The 19,641-nt window shown below is 38.6% G+C and overlaps 1 protein-coding gene across 10 annotated transcripts in view; it reads left to right on the top strand.

Annotated features, from left to right (window-relative positions):
* The first annotated feature begins 12,276 nt into the window (after positions 1-12,276).
* sgip1a (SH3GL interacting endocytic adaptor 1a) overlaps positions 12,277-19,641 on the top strand; it is an 89,533-nt gene continuing 82,168 nt past the window's right edge. For 5 of the 10 annotated variants that reach the window (XM_051947496.1, XM_051947500.1, XM_051947495.1 and 2 more), the window contains exons 1-2: positions 12,277-12,436; positions 16,804-16,914. The gene's annotated coding sequence lies outside the window, so the exon portion shown is untranslated. The remainder of the gene's footprint in view (positions 12,437-16,803; positions 16,915-19,641) is intronic. The other 5 variants (XM_051947501.1, XM_051947497.1, XM_051947498.1 and 2 more) reach the window with 1 other exon arrangement.

The raw sequence follows: 19,641 nt of genomic DNA, 5'->3' as shown, positions 1-19,641 counted from the left end.
GCATTTGCAACAAACACTTGAAAAACTGCACTTTAACATCAATGAATGACACTGAAGTTAAATCTCTACATAAATAAGATTAGTCTGGATGTGCTACTCTGTCATTAACTCCTAAGTTTAGGGAAAGTTCAAACAAACGAGGACAGTTCAGATAAGACTTGAGAATGTCAATTCTGAGAAATAATTTACTATTTAAAGACAGAGCTACACATCTGAATGCAGTCTCATTAAAACAGACTCTAATTCAGTGTCATCCATCCATATTAAAGTGCAGTTACCCAAAATGTTTGTTGCATGAGCTCCAACAAAACCTGTCCAGGTAGAAGGCCACTTTGACAAACAGGAAGTGGAAGATTCCAAGCAGATTTATAGAAGGGGGGACTGTACTGTACTAAGTGTGGTCGAGTATAGAGGGGTGTTTTGTGGGTTTTTAAGGCTGATAATGATTATTAGTGAGTCATTTGGAGCAGATATTCATTTGCAGTAAATTAAAGTATTTAAAATCTTGGAGTTGATGGTGTTTTTTCCATACCAAAGGCTATACTATGATGTTTTCTTAGAGACATACTATGTTACTCTTTTTTATTTTATTTTATTTAGCCTTCATTTATACAGGTAATCACTAAAATGGATGTGCAAAGTGCCAAGCAATGAAGTTAAAATGTAAAAACACTAAGAACAAGAACAAGTCATAAAAGATGATTTTTCTATAGTGTTTAAAAGATGTTTGAAGTTCTCCAGGGGAATCAAGTAGGAGATCCGAATAGTAGGAGTACAGAGTTCTGCACCATCATAAGGCACTCAGAAACTGGGGGAAACTCTGAAAGAAGAGGTCTGGAAGACCCAAAGTCACAGCGGAATCAGAAGACAAGTTTCTGAGAGTCAACAGCGTGCATGATAGGCAGCTCACAGGACAACAGTTTCAAGCACAGCTTAATAGTGGTTGTAGTCAGCAAGTCTCAGTTTCAACTGTGAAGAGAAGACAAGGAGTTGCAGGTTTGACAGGTCGAGTTGCAGCAAGAAAGCCATTGCTAAGATGCCAGAATAAGAAAAAGAAGCTTGCCTCGGTCATGAAACACCACTAACAGACTACTGAAGACTGGAAGAAGGTATTATGGACTGATGAATACAATTTTTAAATCTTTGGTTAATCACACAGGATTTTTATATGCTGTCAAGTAGGAGAAAGGATGGTTACTCAGTGTGTGACATCAACTGTCAAACATGGAGGAGGAAGCGTGATGGTCTGGGGCTGTTTTGCTGGATCCAGTGTCAGTGACTTGTAAACAGTCAGACATACCCTGAACCAAAATGGCTACCACAGCATTCTGCAGCACCATGTAGTACCTTCTGGTATGTTCCTAGTTGATCAGGGGTTCATCCTACAGCAAGATAATGGCCCAAAACATAAGTCCAAGCTATGCCAGAACTACCTGATGAAAAAATAACCAGATGGTAAGCTTGAATACATGGAGTGGCAGCACAGTCTCCAGACTTAAACTCCATGGAGCTGGTTTGGGGTGAACTGGACAGAAGAGAGAAAGCAAAGCAACCTACCAGTCCCACATATTTATGGGAACTTCTGCAACAGACTTGGGAAGAACTTTCTTAAGAATATTTGATTTCCACTGTGGGAAGGATGCCACGACTGTGTTCAGCTATTAGAATACATTTTGGTTTCTAAATTGATTTTTTTTTCAACTTAATTTATTTGTCCTCTGTTTTCATTGCAGAGTACAATGAGACATTAACATGCAAAAAATGGAAACGACCGGTAGTGTAGGCTATATATGGGCATCACCTTCAACATTTTGTTATCTCCTCTCTGCCACTGTGGAAATCTCACTTCAACTTTACTGTGACATAACCTAGTAAAACAAAGGGATTTAACTTGAAGCCACTTCTTGCGTACATCAGACTGACATATGGGACAAGGGGCCTCTCCTGTCACTATCTTTACAAAGGCATTGAGTTCCATGGGGATGGCCAAGTTATCTAACAACACTAAAAACAGAGCAAAGCATTTCCCACCAGTCGAGGTAAATGACACCACTTAGCTTCTCCCCTGTGTGGCACAAAGAAAATGATGACGGATATTTTCAGCCCAGAAAAGGAAATGGTTAGCTCAGGAGATAATTGGGAACTGGCTTAAGGCTTTAAAATTCCCCATTGTAATTGTCCATTCATTGTGAATAAATGAGACAGAGACAAAGAGAAAGAAAAAGAGAAGGAGAGTGTGCAGGTACATTTCTAAGGGCCCAAATTGACAAAAATCTAAATAAAAAAATAGAAATTCTTTCAACGTAAAGAAAATATTTGACCTTCTTGCTCACAGTACTCCATAAGCATGTGTAGGGCTTTTGATAGTAATGCAGCATTTACTTAGCCTAGTCGCGCTAGACCCAGCTCTTATGACGCAAGGATCTAGTTACCCTAGGCAGGGAGGGAGGCAGGCTAAAAGGTTGTCTTTCAAATCACTCTGCAGCAATTGGGTAGGTATACAACCAATCAGCGCAACAAATAGGCTCCTGGAGCACCGGAAATCAGAGGATGCGGTAGTTCGGTGAAGCCTTATTTATACAGTCAATGGGTGAAGCTCAATTATATTAAAGACATGTTAACAGAAAGATTATTCAGAGTCTGTGCTAATGGAGCTCAACGACTGTTGTCGTTTTTGTTGTCGACCCTGGCAGAGAATTAAATTCGTTGCAGTGGGTTGTCTAGCGCGGCTAGGCTAGTTGTTTCCGGTTGTTTATGTCAGAATCGTCGTGCCTCTGTCATCACTTAGTTACGCCCGCCTTCTGACTCTACACTTCATGGTGATTCGTCGGCCAGTTTTAGGAGCATCCAGCCTCGAGGCTTACCGAGGGTAACTAGACCCTTGCGTCGTCAAAGCTGGGTCTAGCGTGGCTAGGCTAGCATATACTCTGAGCCGGTCTACTTGTTTAAAGGATAAATGGATTCGATGTCTGATTAAAACGAGAAACTACTTAAATATTGCAGTTTAAAATACCCCCCTCCCTCTTCCATTCCTATTAATTAATAGTGTTTGTTTTTAATTATGCAAAATAAAAAAGTTGGCTAAACATCCTATGCAGTGAGATGCTAAGCCGCTGCAACAATTTACACACATCTAAAGTTATAGTTTCATAAGGGGAAAGAGACCAAAACAGAGAGCGTGTAAGAAGCTGTCCTGAATAGAGGAAGGCCTCATTGAAATTTTAAGAAAATCAATTTAAATTTTCAGATCCCACGTGTTGTTTCACAGTATGCAGTGACAACAGTGGAGTTCTTCATTCTGTTAACCTAAGTCTAAGAGACTTCTTTGCTTCAACAAAAAGAAAAAATTATCAAAAATTTCTTGGTCATCTTCAAGACAAAGCAAAGTGTTTTGCACGTCAACCATTTTATGCAGCTTAAAAAGACTCAGTCCAATTAAATCAGACACAGTCTTTCACATCAACGTAAATGCCACCTCATACGTGTGTTAGAAGGAACTCAACTGTTCCTAGATGTTGACTGTTAACACTTTATGGTTGTCTGCAGAATGACAACTGATCATGACAAAAAAATGCCTGCCTCTAAAACAGCATGTATAAGAGCTTGCATGCATGCTGTGCTGTAAGTACAGAGTATGAGGCTATACACAGAAATGCTTAATTTTCCCAGTGTTTCATGCCAGTAGGGAACTGGAAATACAAATTAAGATGTCTTGTTAGGGGGTATTTGTGAAATAATAAACAGGTGGACTAGAAGTACCGGTTCAGTAGGGGTTAATGATGCCGTGTGATAAAGGCAGCCCACTTGTGTACATGCAGGACTTTAATTTATTTCTCAGGACTGTAATTTATTTATTTACTTTTTAAATAAGAAGTTCACACCTTACACTGTTTCCTTTTTTACTTGGCACGGAGTGGCTAAATTGGGAATTCTGATCTAAGTAAGAGATCACACATACAGGGTGCATTCTTTATCCAGTCTTTTTAGAGTTAGCATATAGTTATTATGACCATATAGGGTTAACTATCATCTTTTTTTAATGCAGATTATGTAGCCCCAGCTTTTGCGTCATTCTGGTTTTATAGCTGGCTGCAGCTGGGTCAAATACTGCTGCAGCTGCTCTCAGAGGAATACACTGTTAAAAATGGCAAGCACAGCAATTGATTTTAATTTGGATTAACCCTTTAACACCCAAGGGTCATACAGGCCACCTCTTTTTAAAAAAAAAAAAAAAATTTGGGCTGTAAAAGAGTCAGATATCATACTATGAGTGACTGCTTTTATCATTTTGTTTTTTCAAAACAACCTAAGCTTTCAATATCTGGCAATAGCTGACATAAACCATGCTCAGATAATGGAGCAATAGTTTAAAGTGGAAAACAACAAAAAAATGATTTGTTTGGATGAACAAAATATCAGACAACAAAAAATTTAAATATAAACTATAATAAATATTTACAAAAAAAATTATTTTATAATACATGTAAAATGGGAGCGGCGGTGCTTCCGTGGGATTTTGTGATGGATGTCATGGTGCACATGGTTCCTTTGACATACCGTAATACCCTGTAAAGTGTGTCTTCTCTTCTTTCAGGAACCGTTTGAATTTTCTCTTTAGTGCAAATAGTTGAGTTACGGTAATTTAAAGAGCGCCCGCAAAATTGGAGTGGCACCGCTCCCATGGGATTTAAAGGGTTAAGAACTACGGAGTTGTCTTATGACCATGAGAAGATCATTTTGTGAAGAAATTTTTTTTTTCTAAAATGAAAAGACACTGAAATTATTGCATGCATTTTCTGGATTAAATGATTGTTGAAAATTTGCTGTCGTCTTCTGGTTGTTCCATTAAGCCAGTTCTATTATATGTAAAAACAGTAAGCAAACACTTTTACAAAATACAGGATAAATACAGGACAGTTTTTTTTGTAGTTTTGTTGTTACTACTGTGCCATTCAGTGAAGAGGCAACATGATTCACCCTTTTTTGGTTCCCTGGGGCTACATAAACCTTGTCATGAAGCAAGTAAAATCAGTCTAGTGATGATACATGTGGCTATTTATATCCCTTGAGTTAATTTGAGGAGAAATGATAAAGTGGCAGAGGGTGTACAGAAACACCATTGACAGCCAGTTTAAGGAACCATAACACATTTATTTCAGGGTTCCAGAGTGCAACTGATTAGTTGGATTTTTACAGCTAATTGCATTTAGGTGTGAGCAGGACTTTGCTCCAAGCACATCTGAGAGTGCTGTATCCACAGCTGACGAGCCCTAAGACAATGCAAAAAGGGTACAGGACATATGGGAGACAGAGGGTGAAACAGAAAATGCAGCTGAAGATAAAGGAAATCGTGTGGCGAACAGAGTTCTGTATGCAAAACAATAAATACAGTACAATACAATAAAGAGAAAAAAACAAGATGCACTGTGAGAATTGTGCAAAATGCAGTGTTGACAGAGTTGGCAAGGTTTTCAAGAGCCTCCATGTCATGAAACTAGCACTTCAAAATGACAGCATGTGATACAAGCAGGAATGCTTATATTACCTGAAAAGCAGCTCCACGGCTGGTATCAAGATGAGTTAGGCGATGACTACCAAACTAGCAAATGTCCAAAACGATGACAGAAAATTTGGACACAGCATCCAGCATTTTTGGAACTATAAGTCACCACTTCTAGGTTGTAACTACAGCTCTATTTATGATGACTGTGTTGCTCACAAACAAATAAAGCAGAAGTCTCAAATATGCTGCATACGATGACAATGGATCAATATTATTCGAAGTATATCTTAGGTTCTACCCTGGAAAGAGCTGTGTGGTAATGAAGGTAAAAACTAAGAGCTGAGACTACAACCACCTGCTAATGTATGGAATAAGATTACTGTCAAAAGTATTCATCCACGATTCTAACCATTCGTATTCGTAATGTTAAACATTTGTATGTTAATAAAAAATGTGTACACAAAATTCTGCTGTCATATGCATGCGTTTGATAAATTAAGGGTTAGGATTGTTTTTACGAGTATGAACCTAAAAGTTGTGAGTGCAACTCTAATTTCTACGACTACGAAGTCTTCTCTGTGAGGACGAATTCAAGTTTATGGGTACGAGTAGAAAAATACTGGAATGACGTCACATAGGTCACAGGGGAAGGTAATCGAACACAGATTGCTCCAAACGCGCACGCGCCATTTATAAAGAGTAGACGCCGGGTGGACCCGGTGGACCTACCGGGGCAGGTGATGCCTCACAGGTCAAGTAAATGACACATCCAACTTCGTGTAATTTATTTATTTCATGAAACTGTACTGTTTTAATTGATATACAGTTTATGGACGAAAGACGTTACTGCTTAGCTTGCACGCTAACGAGCCGGGCCGGTGACACATTAGCCTTCTAATGCAAGGAGGCTAATGAGGAGGCTAAGGAGGCTTAATAACAAAACAAACATAATTTGAGATTATGAATCGTGGCAATTGGCGTATGAATCAGCCCATTGTACAGCCTAAATTGCTGTAAATTAAGTCCAGTTTTAGTTCTTTGCAAACTCAGACACGTGCATTAGTTTAGTTTACAATGAATCTGGCGGAGTTCGGTAAAGTTGGAAAGATATTCACAGATTCGGACTTCCGACATCAATAACTCATGAGATATATGTTGTCAAAACATGAACGACGCCTCTTTCAAATCGTTGTAAGGTAGACAATGTGCTACAAGGCCAATTTTATCAAAAGTCGCTGTATTTCAAGCTACAGAAATAACATTGGCGTCTATGAGCAGCCGGCGGTGCAACGAGTGAACAGGGACCGTCTGCAAATAGCAAAACCGCTGCAACAGCGAAAAGAGACACTACACATATATTCAATAACTTCACTGTAGAGCCACCAAAATCACTGGAGCCATGAATGGGCTCTTGCTGGTCAAACTACAACTCTTGCTTTGGCGCTAAATTAAAAATCTGAATTTTAAGGAATTTTTATGTTTTGTATGATTATTTTATGAGTATTAAAATGGCACTTTTCTTCATGTATGTGGTATATTTTATATAACACACAGGAAAAATGGCATAAGGGCATAGTGTACTTGCTGTGACCTGTGCTGGTCAGACCGTCAGGTTTATTACCTCCAAGTATTGTCTGTACAGTCCTTAACTAGAAAAATATTACTCTCAATTTAACATTATGGTATAAATGAATCAATTGACACTGAAACTTTGCAATAAAGTGTCTTATCGTCTTTCTTCTCAATCATCAGTACTTGAGGTGATAGTCTAAACAGTTTGTTTGGTATATTGGCGTTATCTGATACTCTCTTTGGTAAGGATTGTAAATTCCATTACTATACAGAATTATGTGTTTGGACAAACAAGTACACTATGCCCTTATGCCATTTTTCCTGTGTGTTATATAAAATATACCACATACATGAAGAAAAGTGCCATTTTAATACTCATAAAATAATCATACAAAACATAAAAAATCCTTAAAATTCAATTTTTCATTTAGCACCAAACAAAGAGTTGTAGTTTGACCAGCCGCAGCCGATTCATGGCTCCAGTGATTTTAGTGGCTCTACAGGGTACAAGAGTAAAGTTATTGAATAAATGTGCAGTGTCTCTTTTCGCTGTTGCAGCGGTTTTGCTATTTGCAGACGGTCCCTGTTCACTCGTTGCACCGCCGGCTGCTCATAGACGCCAATGTTATTTCTGTAGCTTGAAATACAGCGACTTTTGATAAAATTGGCCTTGTAGCACATTGTCTACCTTACAACGATTTGAAAGAGGCATCGTTCATGTTTTGACAACATATATCTCATGAGTTATTGATGCCGGAAGTCCGAATCTGTGAATATCTTTCCAACTTTACCGAACTCCGCCAGATTCATTGTAAACTAAACTAATGCACGTGTCTGAGTTTGCAAAGAACTAAAACTGGACTTAATTTACAGCAATTTAGGCTGTACAATGGGCTGATTCATACGCCAATTGCCACGATTCATAATCTCAAATTATGTTTGTTTTGTTATTAAGCCTCCTTAGCCTCCTCATTAGCCTCCTTGCATTAGAAGGCTAATGTGTCACCGGCCCGGCTCGTTAGCGTGCAAGCTAAGCAGTACCGTCTTTCGTCCATAAACTGTATATCAATTAAAACAGTACAGTTTCATGAAATAAATAAATTACAAGAAGTTGGATGTGTTATTTACTTGACCTGTGAGGCGTCACCTGCCCCGGTAGGTCCACCGGGTCCACCCGGCGTCTACTCTTTATAAATGGCGCGTGCGCGTTTGGAGCAATCTGTGTTCGATTACCTTCCCCTGTGACCTATGTGACGTCATTCCAGTATTTTTCTACTCGTACCCATAAACTTGAATTCGTCCTCACAGAGAAGACTTCGTAGTCGTAGAAATTAGAGTTGCACTCACAACTTTTAGGTTCATACTCGTAAAAACAATCCTAACCCTTAATTTATCAAACTCATGCATATGACAGCAGAATTTTGTGTACAAGTTTTTTATTAACATACAAACGTTTAACATTACGAATACGAATGGTTAGAATTGTGGATGAATACTTTTGACAGTAATCTTACTCCATACTAATGAAGACTAGCACATCCTTGCATCCTGGGGGCTGCTTACCATAAATAAAATTAGTTATAAAGGTTTGGGTGGTCTACGATAGTTCTTGTGTGTAGCCACAGTTTCACACAACAGCACCATAGGAGTTTAATTATCATCAAGTTTAAAATTACAATATACCAAAACTCTCACTTCAGCAAAAGCCAGCTAACCTCTGGGAACAGCCAGGTCAAAGACTGATGATTGATAAGATTTAGATAACGATAGGATTTGCTCATTGGGCTGAAAGTAACACAAGCTGTAGACAAAACATGCTAATCCTAGCAATACTTAAACAAAACAATGGTCCCCGAAACTCAGCTGATAGCAATTGCTTCCAAAAACAATGCATCAGTGTCAAATTCTGCTTAGACTGTGCTGTTTATCATAATCAAAAAATGCCCAGTATGGTAAAAGATGTACATGGAGCATACTGTAAGCGCCATCTGCACCCCAGACTCATAACCTCAAAATTATGAAAATATTTGACTAACCTGCTTCATCTCAGTCACCGAATGCAGTGAAAAGCTGTGTTGTGACCAGTCTGCCATGGACCAGCTCACTATAACCATATATCTATCACAACATTTCTACTGAATCACTGACATGAACAGACATAAACAGCTCAGTAATTGTCTCAACTGTTGACTCGAATGACGCAGAGAGAGAGAAAATTCCTAACTGAGAGCCAGGCTGATGAAAGTGTGTTTTTCTGTAGCGTGACCAATTTCACAGTTGTTTCTGTTTCCGTTTTCTTTGGTTCTTTCACAGCTGTGTCACTGAGCCCTTTGGTTCTAAGCTTCATTATTTATTTGTTGCTCTCACGCACCCTCGCCAAGTCATAGAGGTCTGCAGCACATGGGAACAATTCTTTGGCTTGCCTGAGAACTTGTGTGATGACACACGTGTATGTGTGTGTGTGTGTGTGTGTGTGTGTGTGTGTGTGTGTGTGTGTGTGTGTGTGTGTGTGTGTGTGTGTGTGTGTGAGTGTGAGTGTGTGCGTCTTTCACTCACCGTGCTCATGTAATGTCATTCTTTCCAGTAATCTGCTGTGCTTCACAGCATTTATAGTTTATGGCAGGCCCACAGAGGTCAGCTGCAAGCCTTGAACAGGATCATCTTGCATACGAACTCATCCTCTGACCGTTAAGCAACAATACTATTAGATTTTTATCAAAAGCTAAATAATAATTTGATATATAGAACAACTTTTAAAAGAGTTTACAAACACTGTGAAAAACGGAGAGTCAAACAGTAGGACTAAAGCAACGAAAAATTAAGGCAAAGTTAAGATAAAGTTTCAAATAAATGCTAAAAAATGCAAAAACCAACATAAAGAAATACAAATAAAAGAAAAAAGTAAAAGAAGCAAGTGAAAAGAAAAAAACCCCACCACCACCACATGAAAAGGGTTTTAAGAAGTGATTTAAAAGAGTTTGTGTATGTATCTCCTTGGTCACTGTATTGCTGGAGAAAGCACAATCTCCTTTAGGTTTAAGTCTCAAAAGCCAGGGGGATCTCATCCCATGATCTAAGGTTGTGAGCTGGGTCACATCAGATCAGCATTTCAGCAGCTAGCGATGCACCAAATGACAATGCAACAGAGTAGTGATGAACCTTCTGAGTATTACCACTCGCATCATAGCTACACTAAATGCTTAGCACCAAACAGCAAATAGACACAATCAGTAAGTAGCTACTGAAAAACATTATGCATTTATTAGCTTGTAGTCAACACCCAAATAAATAATAACGCTCCTCTACAGTTGCTGTAAGTGGAAATAAGCAACTGCCAACAAGTTTGACATATCACAATGTGGATGAACTGAAAAGTAAACAACTGGAAGTAGTAAATCTTTTAAATACTGTGTATTAGGACATACCAAATCTTCTTCTGGCATATGATAATGCCTTATACATAGTAGCTTAAATTCCTCATTTTTGAATTTTAGGTCTATAAAACTCTTTGAAAACTATAAATACTGTATATCGCAAAGAAAAATAATTTGAAACACAAGCTAGGAGCCAATGACTTACTGTACCAAGACAGTTTGGTGTGTCTTGTGTTTCCAATTGGCTTGACAAAATTATATATTATAATATTCAACACAAATTTGTGATTTGAGTGACAGAAAAGAATAACACAGAGAATGAACTCCAGTAGTATGTAGTAGCATTACTAAAGAGAGGAACTTACATTTCCGACAGACCTTGGTAAATGTCGTGCTTGAAGACATCTTAGACTCTGTCTCCAGCATTTAGGCCATGCTTCACAGGACAGGAACTTGCGGTGCACATGGAGCTTCATGTATTAAGCAGAATTCTTGATGTCAGAGTTCTGAATAAAATAAAAAGAATTCAAATTTTATATTTTAAGAAATGAACCGCACAGTTTGACTTACATGTTGTCAGTGGCAGATCCATGGCAGAAACAGAAATATCAAACAAGAAGTAAGATTTCAGCAGCTAAATAAACTAGGATCTTGTGGTTTGGTCACTTGACATAACTTAGCTGTTTCTCAAGGAAAGAGTATTGATCTAAGCTGTTCTTGTGGATGGATAGGCAGTGTTCCATCCACACATTGATTAGGGTGTGTTCACGAGTCTGTGGAAGTGTGTGGAAGTGAATGAGCAGACGAGCAGAAATGGACATGATAGGAAGAGTAAGAGAGACAGAGCCAGCCAGACAGCAAGTCGAGGCAGTGAATTAGGATTTTGACAGGGTCTTTCTCTCACGTTGTATCACAGGAACGACCAAGTCCTTTCAGTCAATCAGGTTGCCACAGCAACTGTGCCAGAGCTGAGTACAGAGACACATTCTCTAGGCATTTGTGTGGCGTAACATCACCACAGTCACATGTAGGAAACAGCTCATACAGCAGATGCCAGCACAGACAGATGAACTGAAACACGCATCTATAAATGCACATGTGGATTACAGCTGAATGTAAAAATGCCATGTACAATGTAATGCAGCCCGGCAGCACTGTTTTTCCTCTGTCAACATTACGTGGAAGTTAGCAAACCCGTTTGTCAGCAAAGACTTGGAATTCTAAGAGTTTAAAAAAATCAACTAAGATGATCAGCCAAATGAGCAGAAATTCTGCTAATCAATCAACTGTTCAATTATTTGAGATAAAAATGTCAAATATTCTGTGGCTCAAGCTTCTCATATGCAAACTTTTATTATTTTCTTAGACTTTAGTGAAAGTAAGCTAAATATCTTTGGGTATGGGACTGTTGGTTTGAACACAAGCATGCTGTTTACAGTATATTTAAATAATGAAAAATGAGAATTATCTGGGTTTCTATTCATTTTGTCCACTCCCTTTATATTAATGACAGCTGTATAAACAGAAACATCTAGTTATATACTGTATCAGAGGTCAGCAGCACTCCAAACTTTACCAAAAATATTAGAAAGATAAATCAACTGCTCAAAAAGGTCTAAATAACATTGGTGGATATATTGTAGCACAGTGTTTTTTGTGTTAGTTTTGTATAATTGTTATTGAATGTAAATTGACTGAACTGATTTTTTTTTTTTTTTAATCTATGTAATGTTTTTTGTAAAGGCCTTTTGATTGGGGAAACAGTGGCCAGGGACAAACAGATGGACTCAGCAGGTTGCTTGTAGCCTGCCTACACAAACAAACACGACGTCTACTGCCCAAAACCTGCATAGCACGCATACCCAAACAGTACCTGCAGTCAGGCAGGCGTCATTCTTAAAACACTGTATGCTCACTGTGAACCGACAAAACTAACTAACATTCTGCACGTCGTTAAAAGAGGAGACTGGACAGACACACGGACCAGGTAATGTTTGCATGCTCGGCCCAAGCTGGCCTCACGCTGCTACTGTAGAAACATTAGGAAAGATCAAATGCGGGCGGGCAGGAGGGAACACCTCCCTGTTATGCAACACTATTAGGCTGGCCGTCAAATTATTGAGATTTGCTGAAGGAAATTACTTTTCCTGGGCGGCTTTGATTAATTATTGACAGAAGTCTTCGGGGGAGTAGAGGAGCTGCTGCATGGCCAGGTGTGTGACTCAACCCAAACAGTGACACGCGACCTCTGAACGTGTGTATTTAGCTACGAATAGAAATAAATGAACAACTCACAACTACTACTAATGCACAAAAATATTATGTAGCAGTTTAGGAATAGAGGACAGTCTCTTTCCTTGTCGTGTGTACCAGCTAAAATACGGCAGCGTCCTCCATGCTAACTATCAACGCTGGAGGTAGGACCTGATTCACCGACAGCTTTAACTTTGCATTTCTGAAATGCAGGCTAAACTCAACTGCTACGGGCCAGTAGAAAACACTTACCTCTGTTTTGAAGACAATTCCATAAACAAGGAAAGTATATTTTCCACACACAATACCGTAAGGACGAACTTTTAGTAAGTTTCCTTGTTTTTTTCAAGTGGTTAACATTGAAAGGTCATGCCAGCTGGAAGTGAAACCCCTCCTCGATAATTTTGTCAAATAGTGCTATAAATCTATTTTTTCAATTTAATTTATTCAGTTTACATATACATATATTCAAAACCAAATTTAAATAAGTAATAACAAAAATGTGGAATATTAAACCTTTAAAGTTAGTAGTGCATGTTTCAAAACGAACAAGAAATTTTGTCACTCTCGGCCACCATCTTTGATAAACAAATGTAAAGAATTGAGAATTGTTTACGTTGTACAGAAGACGAAATATGTTTGGTTTTACCTGAGCTGTAAAGACTCAAGGGGAAGAGTTTATATAGTTTTTCCAAAAAAAGCCGTAAGTATTGTATTTATCTTTGAGGAAGAATGAAGATAACAGTTAACTAACTTTAACCAAACTCTTTGACTCAACGTTGAATGTTATTTGCAACGGTTTTAACCGTTAAAGTGAAAATGATGGCTAGCTACTTGAGAGATAGTGGGTCTAAACACTGCCTTAAGAATATTAATTTGTACAATATAGCTAAGTGTGTAATGTTACCAGCTTGCATTTCAAATCTTGTGCAGGGCTTTACTTGAGTTTGCCTGCTGAAATAATGGGAATTAGTACCAATCCACAAATGTAGTTATTCAAAGGCCAGCTCCACACATTAAACCACTGCAGACATTACACTGATAATGGTATCAATAAAAAATATAAAACAAGTTCTCAAGTTTGTATTCTTAATCAAGTTAAATGTGAGAATTCACAAGCCTGGGGGTCAGTTTTAGAGCTACGGCTATGAGGGAGCTAAACCACTGAATAAACTGTGACTCAGTCTCTCTTTGCTAACTTTTTAGAATGTGAGCAGCTGTGAACACTGAAATTGAAAGTGAGCCCAGTCCTTTGCAGTAAATGATATCATAGCTAGAAATTTATGATGCTAAATAAACCATGTTCCTAGAATTTCATTTACAGTAAACATACTTCCAACCCCAGAGTGTGCCTGTGCAGTTTTTGGATTTTAGTAATGCTCTCGTAACCATGGAGATCCTGTGCAGAACATCTTACATCCTAGAAATGAAACAGGAAACTGGTAGGATTTTTTTTGGTAACAGGAATTATCACTTATCATACTCGTTTCAGTCATGGCTGGGAAGTGTCAAACTTCTGGGAATCTGAGGGGCTGAACTCATGAGTTACAGCTTTGGTACAAGTGCACATAGATGACATATGTGTATTAAATCAGTGTCCTACTTTTGTTTACCAGTACGATTTCCAATTCAGATCCTGCCTGAGTCCTTTTAAAAGGTTGAAATGTTGTTGCCTAACCATTGTTTACATGTTAGTGTTGTAGTTAAAGATACATGTTCGTAATTGACCCCTTGAATTGTTTACAACTGCAAGTTGGTACTGTGGTTTAGGAAATATAGTCACATTAATTTTGAACCAGGAAGACTAAAAATGTGTTGGCCAGTTAACAACCCCTTAATGCAGAAAATGTTGCAATGGCTTTTTGGTAAGCCATACATTAACCAAATTTTGCATGTGTCTGTGTGATTAACACATTTGGGGTGACTTTGTTTTAGATGCTGCTTGCTGTGTGAATACAAGCAATTTAACAGTCTCCTTTTCAATATTGCATTCCAGATGCAGTGTTTGTTTCTGATTAACTTTAATGGCTTTCAGTTAAGTAAGTGCCTTTGGGTGTACAAGCAGCTGTAGTCTTGACAAAGTTGGGTCCTGACATTAGTCACCAAAGGTCCAGTGAGATCCCTGATTGTATATTTAAAAAAGAATGGGGGGGAGGGAAATAGATCAACCAGCTCAAGTTCATTGCGCAATGTTGCAGCACTGTACTTTCTGTCTTGGGGCTGGAGTAGGGGGTACAGGGAGTAGAGGTGGTCACAAGAGTGGTCCTGATTTTGATAAAATGACTGAGTGATTATATTTTGTCATCAGTTTGCCGCAGTCGATTCATTCTAGTGGACTGGTTGAGCTCACTGCACCTTGAGGATTGGCTCATCTGAACATTAATTACTCTTTGCATTGAAATGAATAATCAATTTGATTAATTAGATTGAGCACATTTTGTAAGAACTGTGGTGTTTATGCCGGAGGACAGTTGAATCGAAATGCCAGACTGCACACCTTTTAGCAGGTGATGTAATTTGTTTCCAGTCGATATGCAAATGTTTTTTCATTTGTTATTTATATTTAACAAGTGTTGTTGCATGTGATGATTCACATGGAGATACATCTGAGTTGTGGAGCTGGCTCCATTTCCAACACTTCCATCCTGTACCAGTGGTGGTCTGAGCATGGGCCAGCCAGCATCTGATCCATCGTGTCTGAGTCTCTCTCAGAACGTGCATGTTGTGTGATAACACATTCAAGATGTTTAAATGGGAACAAGTTGATAACACTTATGAAGTCAGATACTCTGGGAAGCAATTGCATACTAAATTCATATACTCTATGTTCATAACTAAATAAAACATTTGTTTGGCATACAAGTATAGACAGTGCCAGAAGACATGTAGCAGGTGTCTAGAAACAGCAACTCAGTTTAGACATTTGATGTGTGTTTCGGGGTATCATGTTGGAACAGCCTTTATATCCCAGAGGCCAGCTGCACATGTGAGTGTTGAAACCGAGTGAGTTCAAGTAGAGGTTAGTAATATGTGGGAAAAGCTGTGGGAGAGAGAACAAATTGCCAAGCTTGATGAATGAGGAATGAGGTTCCAGTTTTGGATGTACTCCGCCTGGGAATTTAGCCTAGGGAAATTTCTGATCCCTGTTTCCTGTGTTGAGCTATTAAAACCCTTACATGCAGCATTATCAGGCAATGGAGACTGAGCTCTAACCATTGAGACATTACTGTGTCCCCTAAGACACTTCTGTCTGGTGGGAGAGATACATGATGCAAACACAGACCTGTCCAGATATGTTCAAGTAGCATAAGTCAGAGTGGCAGGACTGAAATACCAGAATATTAAATTTTAACCCTTGTTCAGGACTTTGGTTTTCACGGTTTGTTCTGTAAATATAGGCAAACATCAGTTTACTTCAGAACTGCTGGTATACTTAAATTCTTATTTTATTGTTTTATTCTGAAATATTTCATGAACATCGCTAGAAAATTTGTGTGCCAGTGTAGTAAATTAGCAACACCTGCATGGTTTTTGTGAGTGATTTCCTGTAAGTCCTTTTCTGTACAGTGTTTGAGTTGTTTGTTTAAGGAAATAGAAATTGACTTTGAACTTAAAATGCATCTTTAGCTGATTTGCGTGGTTAAATGCACAAAGTGTTGGTGCTGCTGAAGAAGAGTGAATCATTCATGCTGTCTTTGCCATATATTTTTATTGGGGGAAACCTTATGTACTAGTGTGGAGGGAGAAGTGTTTCCTCAGCATGTCAATCATTCAGGTCTCTCTGCATATTCAAGGAAAACACCAACTATTATTCAAGCATTTCAACAGTTGTGTTTTACATTTTATGGCTGTTTCTGTTTTAAGTATTGAATGTTAGGCGTTTTCTAACTCCGTTAATGATTTTAAACAAGTCCTCCTTTTTAAATCGGTTGTCTGACAGCCAGTAAATGTTTATCAGCAAATATCCTGCTCATTGCTTGTTTTTCATTTTATTTTTAATGTTAGATATTTTTAAAACATATCTAACATCCATGAAGTAGTCATATATATATATATTAAGGGATTTATTCAGATATTTTGTAATGCTTTGTTGTGTTACAGATCCAGACGGACCATGCTGTAGAACAGCAGCTTACTAAAGGGAGAAGAGAACATCCTTGGACCACAGACTCTCTGATCGAGTGGTATCAGAGTTTTAATTTCCACATTGAAGTAGGTGTGGTTTAAATAATAATATACTGTATCATTTCAGTGCAAAAATGTACATATCAATATGTGTGCCTTTTGAGTCTAATCAGTGCTGGTGATTTTAAGGCAGAGAATTCTCCAGAAGTGTGTGTGCATGAGGGGTTTGGGTGAGCTGTTTGTGTGTGGGTGAGCTGTGGCTTTCTGTGAGAAAAAGAGCAGAATGCATGCTCAAATATTTAACACTCAGGAATTTCTGTGAAATAAGTCAGCGATGAGTAAGACAACGCAGCACGCTCTGCCTGAAGTGTCTATGTATGTACGTGTAAATAAAGATGCATGTGTGCGTATTTTTATAGACATGACTGTTTCTCCTGATTTATATTTATATTATCTGTATGTACGGGAATGCCTTACATGCACACGTTCTCCCAAAATAGTTCTTGGGACTCCTGTTAGTACATCTCCCCATAGTAAATCTAGATGGAATAGTGCATTCTGGCTAACACAAAAGTCACCAAAGAACTTAACTAACGGTGCTTTCAGACAGAAAGCAGTTGCTGCCACTGCATCGATTGTGGCAGATATGTCACTTAGGTCAGTGGCAGGTGCAAGGCCAGAGAGCACTCTCGTGACCATGCACAGTTCTGTGCAATGGCTGTCAGCATTCACAGTAGTTCAACTTTTTCAGCTCGTCACTATGACTATTGTGTGGCCATAGCAATTACAGCAAAGGAAATGATGGGAACTGATTTTGTCGCACCTGGGTTTCTGAGTTTCTCTACCATTGGGTTAATTCACACCCTAGCCAGGTGTGGCTTTAAAAGACAATGATCAGACAACATGACCAGTACACATACAGTCCGTTGTCAAGTTACTATGAAAGACCACCTTAAAATGCCAGCTTCATTTAACCCTGTGAATTCCAAGTTTCTGAGTTTTTTTTCTTTTTGCCCCTGTCACATGTTTTTTGCAGACTAATTTTTACTGAAATTTTAAATATTTTAATTTTTTGTTCAGATATGGTAGGTTTTTCAAGACAGATCCAAAAGCTACGCATGATTAGTTCAAGGACTGTTGGAAAGTTAAAAATCCAACAATTTGTGTTGTTTTTATGGTTTCTTGCTGAGATACACACGTGGACAAAATTGTTGGTACCCCTCAGTTAAAGAAGGAAAAACCCACAATTCTCACTGAAATCACTTGAAACTCACAAAAGTAACAATAAATAAAAATGTATTGAAAATTAAATAATCAAAATCAGCCATCACTTTTGAATTGTTGATTAACATAATTATTTAAAAAAACAAACTAATGAAATAGGGCTGGACAAAAATGATGGTACCCATAACTTAATATTTTGTTGCACAACCTTTTGAGGCAATCACTGCAATTAAACAATTTCTGTATTTGTCAATGAGCGTTCTGCAGCTGTCAACAGGTATTTTGGCCCACTCCTCATGAGCAAACAGCTCCAGTTGTCTCAGGTTTGATGGGTGTCTTCTCCAAATGGCATGTTTCAGCTCCTTCCTCATATGTTCAATGGGATTCAGATCTGGGCTCATAGAAGGCCACTTTAGAATAGTCCAACGCTTTTCTCTCAGCCATTCTTGGGCGTTTTTGGCTGTGTGTTTTGGATCGTTGTCCTGTTGGAAGACCCATGACCTGCGACTGAGACCAAGCTTTCTGACACTAGGCAGCACATTTCTCTCCAGAATGCCTTGATAGTCTTCAGATTTCATCGTACCTTGCACACTTTCAAGACACCCTGTGCCAGATGCAGCAAAGCAGCCCCAAAACATTACTGAGCCTCCTCCATGTTTCACCGTAGGGACAGTGTTCTTTTCTTCGTATGCTTGGTTTTTGAGTCTATGAACATAGAGTTGATGTGCCTTACCAAAAAGCTCCAGTTTGGTCTCATCTGTCCAAAGGACATTCTCCCAGAAGCTTTGTGGCTTGTCAACATGCATTTTTGCAAATTCCAGTCTGGCTTTTTATGAGTTTTTTCAGCACTGGTGTCCTCCTTGGTCGTCTCCCATGAAGTCCACTTTGGCTCAAACAATGACGAATGGTGCGATCTGACACTGATGTACCTTGGCCTTGGAGTTCACCTTTAATTTCTTTGGAGGTTGCTCTGGGCTCTTTGGATACAATTCCAATGATCCGTCTCTTCAATTTGTCATCAATTTTCCTCTTGCGGCCACGTCCAGGGAGGTTGGCTACTGTCCCGTGGGTCTTGAACTTCTGAATAATATGAGCCACTGTTGTCACAGGAACTTCAAGCTGTTTAGAGATGGTCTTATAGCCTTTACCTTTAAGATGTTTGTCTATAATTTTTTTTCGGATGTCCTGGGACAATTCTCTCCTTCGCTTTCTGTTGTCCATGTTCAGTGTGGTACACACCTTTTCACCAAACAGCAGGGTGACTACTTGTCTCCCTTTAAATAGGCAGACTGACTGATTATGAGTTTGGAAACACCTGTGATGTCAATTAAATGACACACCTGAGTTAATCATGTCACTCTGGTCAAATAGTTTTCAATCTTTTATAGAGGTACCATCATTTTTGTCCAGGCCTGTTTCATTAGTTTGTTTTTTTAAATAATTATGTTAATCAACAATTCAAAAGTAATGGCTGTTTTTGATTATTTAATTTTCAATAAATTTTTATTTATTGTTACTTTTGTGAGTTTAGTGATTTCAGTGAGAATTGTGGGTTTTTCCTTCTCTAACTGAGGGGTACCAACAATTTTG

The sequence above is a fragment of the Acanthochromis polyacanthus genome, chromosome 4 (genome assembly GCF_021347895.1).
Source record: "Acanthochromis polyacanthus isolate Apoly-LR-REF ecotype Palm Island chromosome 4, KAUST_Apoly_ChrSc, whole genome shotgun sequence".
NCBI lineage: Eukaryota > Metazoa > Chordata > Actinopteri > Pomacentridae > Acanthochromis > Acanthochromis polyacanthus.
This window is presented reverse-complemented; position numbering and strand designations above follow the sequence as displayed.